Here is an 8,743-nt window from a genome sequence, read left to right as displayed (position 1 = left end):
AAACTAGCAGTTTCTTTAGCATCATCTTTCCTTGTTGCACGTGCTTCTGACCACTTTGTGAAGTAGTCAGTTGCTACAATGATGTACCTCTTTTGCGTAGTCGACGACGGAGTAATAGGACCCACAAAGTCTATTCCCCACTTCTCAAATGGAAGTATCGCCATAATAGGGGTGAGTGGTCGTTTCCTATTCTCTCGACTATCATGTCGTTGGCAAATATCGCATCGCTTCACATACGCAAACACATCCTGGAAGATGGCAGGCCACCAATAACCTGCTCTTAAAGCCTTTTGTGTTGTAAGCCGTCCAGCAAAATGGCCACTGCAAGCAGAATCATGGCACTCTTCCAAAATGAATGGCACCTCGTCAGGCATCACACACCGGCGATAGATATCATCAACCCCTTGCCGATATAATGTACCTGCGATCAAGGCAAACTTTAATGCTTGCTGCTTAATTTTCCTTCTCTCAGCTTTAGATAATTCGGATCCCGCCTCTCCTGTTGATAAATAATGCGTTATTGCAGCATACCAGGAGGGAATAGATGCCGTATCTATCTTAAGTAACAACTCCATGTCACTACCTTCAGCCACAGATTCTTTCGGCTCCCCAAAGTCCACAAGACATTCCACGATGCCTTGCAACCTTGGTGGCTTACTCTTGATTTCATAATCAAATTCCTGCAAAGTGATTAACCACTTTGCTAGACGATCAGGCGGCTGTAGCTTATTCATCAATAATCAAAGTCCCTCCGCCTTCGTATAAAGCACGACTTTCTCATAGAGAATGTAATGCCTGAACTTCTTGGTCCCAAAGACCATCGCTAGACACAGCTTCTCCATGTAGGTGTAATTGATTTCGGATACCCCCAGCTTCCGACTAGCAAAAGCAATCGGGTGGTACCACTTCTCCTCCCAAATTTGGGCTAAACAGCAACTGATACTATACATCGTGGCTGCTGAAAATATATAGAACACCTCACCTCTTTTAGGTGCTTTTAAAACGGGCGCTCTTGCTAGCTCTTGTTTCACATCCTCGAATGCTACCTTACAAGGGTCACCCCATACAAACGAATAGCTAAAGGACAATAAATTTGTAAGCGGCAACGCTCTTTCTGCTAAGGCGTTGATGAATCTACAGTAGTAACCAACCGAAGACAGAAAGCTATGCACCTCCTTCGGAGTGCGTGGTGGACCCATGGCAACTATAACTTTAACCTTCTCGGGGTCTGTCGCAATTCCTACCGAACTGACCACATGACCCAGCAATAGCCCATAAGGTACTCCAAAAACACACTTCCGTGGGTTTAGGGTGATGCAAAATTGTCTACAACGCTCAAAGCATTTTCTTAGAATAATCAACTGCCTTTCTCTCAAGGTGGCAGCCCCTAAGTCATCAATAAACACCTTCAACTCTTCAGGGGATATGTCACCGAATGTCTTATCTGCTGTTCGTTGCCATGAACCAGGCGCATTGCATAAACCAAAGGCCATCACATGGTACGCAAAAGTACCAAATACAGTAATGAAAGTTGTTTTCAACTTGTCCTCTTCTGCAATTGCCATTTGGTTATATCTTGCAAAGCAATCCATAAACGAATATATCTCCCTACCCGCTAATTGATCCAAAATCTGGTCAATAAATGGCAACGGGTAGTAGTCCTTAACTGTCTGCTTATTTAGCTCTCTAAAGTCTACACATAAACGGATTTGATTATTCTTCTTTTTTCTAATCACAACTGGTGAACACCATTCCATGTGTTGCACAGGAAAAATCAAACCCGCTTCTCGAAGCTTCTGTAACTCTTCAAACAGCCCGTCCCTCAATTCGAAAGGCATACGCCTTACTTTCTGCCGTACAGGACGACTGCCCTCTTTCAACGGAATTGTATGAACAGCCAGACTAGAAGGAATGCCTCTCAACTCATCATAACTCCAGGCAAAGATATCACGGAATTCCTGGATCAAGGCCATATAGTCCTCCCTTTCTGCTGTACTGAGCATAGAACCTAATTTGATTGGCCGCGAATCATCAAGCGTACCAAGGTCTAGCTTGATAACATCTGCATCTCTTATACGATCTTGGCCCTCTATTGGCTCGTTCAAAGTGATCTGATAGATGTCTTCCGTGGTGGATCCCTCTTTGGACTCATCACTCGAGGATGTCTCACTGGCAGATAAATCTTCTAATGTCTCCAATTCTGTAGAAGATAGAGGAGCTCTCTCACTCTGCGGGGACTCAGGATAAGCATCAACCACCACACGCTGGGCACCTCTGCCAAATATCAATCGACCGGCGGGTATATCTACTTGGCAGTCCGCTTGCAAGATCCAAGGTCGTCCAAGTAATACTTGATAACTTGGGCGGCCTGCAAAACGAATCACCCTAAAGTCCAACAGGCATTCTACATTTGCAACAGTGACATGGACCTTAGTAATGCAGCCTTCCGGCTGTCTCAAACTATCATCTGCCATTCTAAGAATTGTGGAGGTATCTTTCTGAATCGCAAGACCCAACCTTTCCATCAGTTTAGAACTCATAATGTTAACAGATGATCCCGTGTCGACAATGGCATAATCTACTAATATCCCATCGACATAGGCTGCAACCCTTGGGCAATGCTTCTCAGCATGCTCAAACCAGTCATCACCAACTCGCGCAATACCCAAAGGTTCTACAATATACCCGGTACGTAGGATCTTTCTAAATTCCTTGCGTACTCCTGGGGAAAGCTTAATAAGCTGTAAGAGGTTCACATCCGGCTTGACTTCGCAAAGAGAGCTCGCCAAATCGAATTCATGATAGTTTGATAGAGCTCGCTTTTCACGCCAAACCATCCGCTCTTTAGGTCGTTGAACTGGCTTTATTGCCTCTTTCTTAACTTTCACCTTCTTCTTTGGTGGTTCCTTATCGGCTTTACTTTCTACGGGCTTCAAAGGTCCCCCTTCCATGGCAGGATCCAAAACTTGCGTTCCTTTGTCGCCTTGTTTAGGTTTCCGTCGACAGGCTTATCCTTGTCGGCTTCTCTACCCTTTTGACCTCTTGTAAGAATAGCTCGTAAATTAGAGGTTTCAGCATCGTTAACACGTACAGCCTCAATCAAACTAACCCCACTACCACTTGGTAGCTCCTCCACTGTAGTCTTTGGTCGTTGAAGTATTTGTTTAGGCCCGTCTTCTCGCTGGGAATCATTTCCTTGGGCACGATGATTAACAGGCCCTGGTTGCCGACTTCCTCGCTGGAGGGAACTGATCTTACTCCAGCAAGTAGCTGCTAAATGGCCAGATTTTCCACAGATGTCGCACTTAACATTTGGGCAATTTCTTGGATAGTGCTGCCCACCACACCATTTGCAGCTAAACCTCGAAGGTGCACCCTCCTCTGGGTATCTACTTCCTATCAAATTTTGTTGTTTTTTAAGGAAGTTGACATCAACGGCTATTTGTCGATACTGCTCCGTAATCATGTCGGTATAATGCTTCATCATGTCCTTAACCTCGCCAAGAACATTGGAAGAACTCGACTCATAGCCTTGGTCATTACCCTGTCGTTCCATCGGCCTAACAATTCGATTAGGCACTGGTTGTTGAGCCACAGGCATGGTATTAGAATTGACCGTCTGGCCTCCACCACTTGGAGCCATTTGACTGCCCGTAGGCATCGACATGCTAGGGGGAGCTGGTAATAAAGGGACATTCTGCATCATGTTCCCTCTCCCATTAGGGTTAGCCATTGCTATCCCTTGGCCACTACTGCCATTGGCCATTGCCATATTATTTCCCAATACTAAACCCATGTTCGAATTACCTCGGGAAGCATAGGCTGCTTGTAGTCGGGATTCCACCTCTTGTGCTCATGTAATGGCAGTATCTATATCCCCCAAGGGGACACTACTCAACTGCAATTGGATATTAAAGTCCAAACCATGTAGGAAATATTGCAATTGGGAAGCTGCGGGGATAGGAATAGAGGTGTCCAACTTACGGAAAACCTCTTTTATCTTCTTCGCATAAGCACGAATATCCTTGTGTGGATCTTGGCGGGTCACGTTAAGTACACGCAACCAATATTGCCCACCCTTTCAGGGGCAAACTCCCTTCGAAAAGCTCCATAAAATGCGTCAATGTTCAATATGGTTCTGGCTTCTAAACCATGATACCATATAGCGGCTCTTCCTTTGAGAGTCATATTGAAGAACATCATTAAATGTCCTTCTTCTTGAATGCGACAGTTAAACATCAGCTTTTGAAACTCCCTAATGTGGAGTTCCGCATCTTCCTCAACTAACCCATTAAAAATGGGTAGCGGGTAACCTAGAGCCGGCAAATCCGTCGTTCCTGCTGGAATTGCAATAGGCTGCGCCATGACGAGGATCGGATTTGCACTCGGAATAGGGGACGGTGGGGTTACACGTCCGGTACTTGACGGGGACTGGCTTATAGAAGGAAGGGGAGCACTAGAGCTTCCACCTTCTCCTAACTTACTGCTTGTGGCCCCAAGACCACTAGATCCACTCCCTCGTAAGGGTTCAGCACCGCTACGCTTAGGGGAATATCTCCTAAAAATTTCAGCACGTCGCCTAGCTCTTTCGTCTCTTTCTTGCTTTTGTATTTCTGCTAGACGATGCTTATCAATAAATAACGGATCAATCTCTGTATCCTTTGGCATAAACTGCTAGTTGGTCCCTAAACAACCAGGATTCGAGAACCGCCACTTTTAAGCGGCTCCCAGCAGACGCACCACTGATGGACCTAAAAACGGGCCGGCACTGGCTCATGCACTAGCCGGACCTCGTCACTATGCACAAGACAACCCCTCGGCCTCGCGGCCAGGAGCGTCTATCAAAATCTCTGCCTTCCTAAACATTGTGTTTCTAATACGTTGTAGTCCAACTGATCCTAACCCAATATTACTCCTCAGAGGGAGTCCCTTTCACATAGCCAAAAGGCTCGAATCACATACACATGGGGTTCCTCCTACGGCTGAATGCCCTCAACCCTCTGCGACTCTCCTACACCTTGGGGATTGGCCCCTCGATGCGTCGCTCAACAAATAGACACATCGCACAAAAGTCACTCAAGGTACCAAATAAACGTGTCCAGGAATGTACCATTGTCCTTACTTAATTTCCCCTTTAGGATCCCACGGCTAGCCTACAGCATGGGTATCTCACTGCCTCTCAACGTAGGTCAGGTCCTCATAAACCAATTGCAATGCATGTCCAGAAGCTGATCAATGATACTTTTAAAATCTTTTTCATGCTCCATGCATTTGGTGGATGTCTAGTGCTCAAACATTTAGCAAACAATATCGTGCACAAGTGCAAAAACATCCTTTTGATGGTTTCCAACTACCGATCGTGCTTCGTTGCATGGCATTTTACGGCTTTTTCCCTTATTTTTCATATCAAAAGCGGACAAAACCGAACTAAAACACGGAACCAAGGCTGATCTGAAGCAAATCTTCATGCCTCAGCCTCACTATACATTCACGGACATTACTCATAATTTCCCCAATTTTTCGAAGCCCAAAATATAAAATTTCCCTATTTTTTAGGGTTTTTCCACCATTTTCTTGCAAATTTTCCTGTTTTCTCCCATTTTTTAATTGCTGAAAATTAAGTTCAGTTTATGGGCTGTGGCCCTTAGTTCATTTCAGCATAAAAAGAATTTTAGTAGGTGTGGATTAATTTATTGCATCATTTTTAGCCCAAAAAACCCTATTTCCCTTCATTTTTATGGGTTTTCGTGTCTCGGTTTTCTATTTTCTGCTATCCCACACATGTTTTTCTGATTTTTAAACGATGAACAGCCAGAAAATAACTCAAAGCACGACATACTCAAAACTCAATCCATATGAACACATTTTTATCAACCAAATTTGCATCAAAAGGCCATTTTCTTTGTAAAAACAATTATTACCGTGTCTTGCGGGTTTTTCCATTAAATTTGGCACGTCCCATGATTGATTTCCAGCCATGAATTATGCTTGGAATCAGCAATCTACAATGATTTGGCATTGCCCTTCAGTCTCGTCAAGAATCGGCATCCATCCGGCCATCCATTTCCATTCTACTCTTCCACGCACGAACGGGGGTTAAGAGGAGAGAGAGGGAGGAGAGAGAAAGACTGATTTTCTCTCTCTCTCTACAGTCCACCATTGCAGGAGCGGAGACCGGCGATACGAAGTGTAGAATAGAGGCAGAAGCCTGGCCTGATCACCTTCATGGCTTGTGTATGAAGCCTCATCATGATTGGGGGGGGCGCGATTTTTTCGGCGGCTGAAAAAAATAGCCGCCGCCCCCCCCTACATCACGTTTTTTGGAGGGGGGGGTGCCAAAGGTCACCCCCCCTCCCTTACACCTCTTGGGATTTCCCAATTTGGGCACCCCGGCGGGTTTCGGGCCATCTTCCGCGTACGGACTCCGATCTTCCGTCTGAAAATTTCTATGAACTCGTCTCGACATCCCGCACTGACCGGCAGGTCCACTGACTGGCACAGGCGCACGGAAAAATTATGAAAATTCTCGGAGTGTCGTACGGGCGCTCGTCAAGCACTTGACGCTTAAAATCGTCCTAGGTCGAGTTGCCGCCTTCGTGGTTGAGCATTTTCCCCCGCATTTCCACATTTTTCTCCTATTTTTAGGCACGTTCCGAGGCCTAAAATCCATCCTTCACATTATGAGAAGACAAATCTCTTGTACACAAAATAATACCTTCGTCTATGTTGCTCAGAACGCCGATCTGATGCTTCCATTGGCTTTGAAAGGGGGGTAAAATACCAACACACCTGGCCAGAATTCTGGCAGATCACTCCTTCATCTCCCACTTCGGAGTGCTATTCACTACTTGAAAACAACGATTGTGACGCGCACAATTTCATCCATCTCGCTTTTTACATAAAATCCTCACAGATGGTTGAAAGCTACATGCTTTCTTTTGCATGTCATCCTAATCTAGAAGTTGTCTGCAGTTTTTGGATTTTTACAAGAGATAATATCTAGAATATCATAAATTGGCTACACTTGTCCAAAAAACTAATATGTTTGAACCATGGACACTAACACTAATTTCTAAAATGGCATTGTCTCTCTAGATCAATAAGAAAGACGCACTTTAGAGTTTTTCACATGGTGTGCACGTAGCGGCACAACAACGGAGGAAAGGGGAGCTACACGGATGGCAGATAACTATGTGGAGGACGAGCATTGTGGAGGCAACATCTACTCTATCTTCGCCTCCACCATACTCAGCATGGAAGCCATCCACCTAGCCGCCTTGACGGGGATAAGGGGGGGCTCCAAACCATGCTATATCCCCCCCCCCCCAATACCACTATAAAATCCTTTAGGCGTAAGAAGGAGGGGCATTACTATCATTACTCTTCCCTGTTATAAGACTGAAGGGAGAGAGAGTGTGTGTGTGAGAAAAGAGAGAGAGAGTAAGAGAAAAGAGAGAGAGAGAGAGAGAGAGAGAGAGAGAGAGAGAGAGAGAGAGAGTAAGAGAGGGAAATTTCCCCTTGGAGGCTTCCAAGCTTCCCCTTTCTTTTCCCCCTCTTTGAGAGGATTCTCACATTCGATTTCCTTCCATAAGGAATCAACTCTCTTGTAGCTGGGGTGTGTAGCCACGAGGAAAAAACCAAACTATATGATGCCTCCCAAGTGAAGTAAGATCCAATCGAGTGCAAATCCCGCTTCAACCGATGGAGCTATGGATCAAGGAACCATGACACTTGGTAACCAGGTGCGTCCCATAAATCGTTGTCGAAGGGTTTTCGAAAGCAAAGTCGTGACCATAGAGGTTATTGAGAAATTCCAAGATAGAAGATTAATCAAGTGAGAACAGGCTATGCAATAGTAAACTCTAGACTCTTCACATTGAATGCAAAGATTGCTGATTTTCAGGGCTGCTATCAAAGACTTATACCCAGTCTCCCTCTTCTATTGCTCTAGGCCGCAAGCGATGCCTGCTGTCAAACCTATCCTTATTTCTAAGTCTAGAAACCTTCAACCTGTCAATAGCTAGCTGAATATCCTCTGGTCTTCTCTCCAACTGCTGAATCCGAAGTGCTAAGAGCTCCTCTCTTGTCAAATCCTCCTGCCAAGGTAAAACTGACCAAGTCAAAGCACAAGTCTCAGTCGGCATAACCGATTTCTGACCATACATCAACTCTGCGGGCATATATCCTGTGGTAACACTGTGAGTCATACGATCAGCCCACAAAGCAAATGGTAGAAGTCTCAGCCATTCTCCAATCAGTCCTCTGCATGCTTTAGCTAATGCTTTCACTATCGATGGATGCCCTCTTTCACTCTTTCCATTTCCCTCTGGATTGTATGCTGTGGTTAGAGCCAACTTGATTCCTAGTTGAGAGAAAAACTCTCTAGCTTCATCTGCATCTAATTCACCACGATCTGTAGTGATCTTACCCACACAGCCATACCTGTAGAAAATTTCTTCCAATAAGAACTTACACACTGCACTAGTGGTCTTCGTTCTCAAAGTCTGCCCTCAACATGATTGGTAAGATCCTATCTAGCCAAAACAATATACCTCATCTGCCATAGACCCATAGGCATAGTAATCAAGTCAACTACCCACTTATAATGAATGCATAGCGGATAGGTCAGATGAAGCTCATCTCGATGATGCGCTACCGAATACATCTGGCAGTCTCTGCAAGTCTCTACAAAGTCAGAAACATCTCTATACATGCCTTTCCACCAATATTTCTCCTTGATTTT

Source organism: Lygodium microphyllum, chromosome 20, assembly GCF_053477565.2.
Source record: "Lygodium microphyllum isolate KBCC chromosome 20, Lygodium_microphyllum_v1.1.10, whole genome shotgun sequence".
NCBI classification, from domain to species: Eukaryota; Viridiplantae; Streptophyta; class Polypodiopsida; order Schizaeales; family Lygodiaceae; genus Lygodium; species Lygodium microphyllum.
This window is presented reverse-complemented; position numbering follows the sequence as displayed.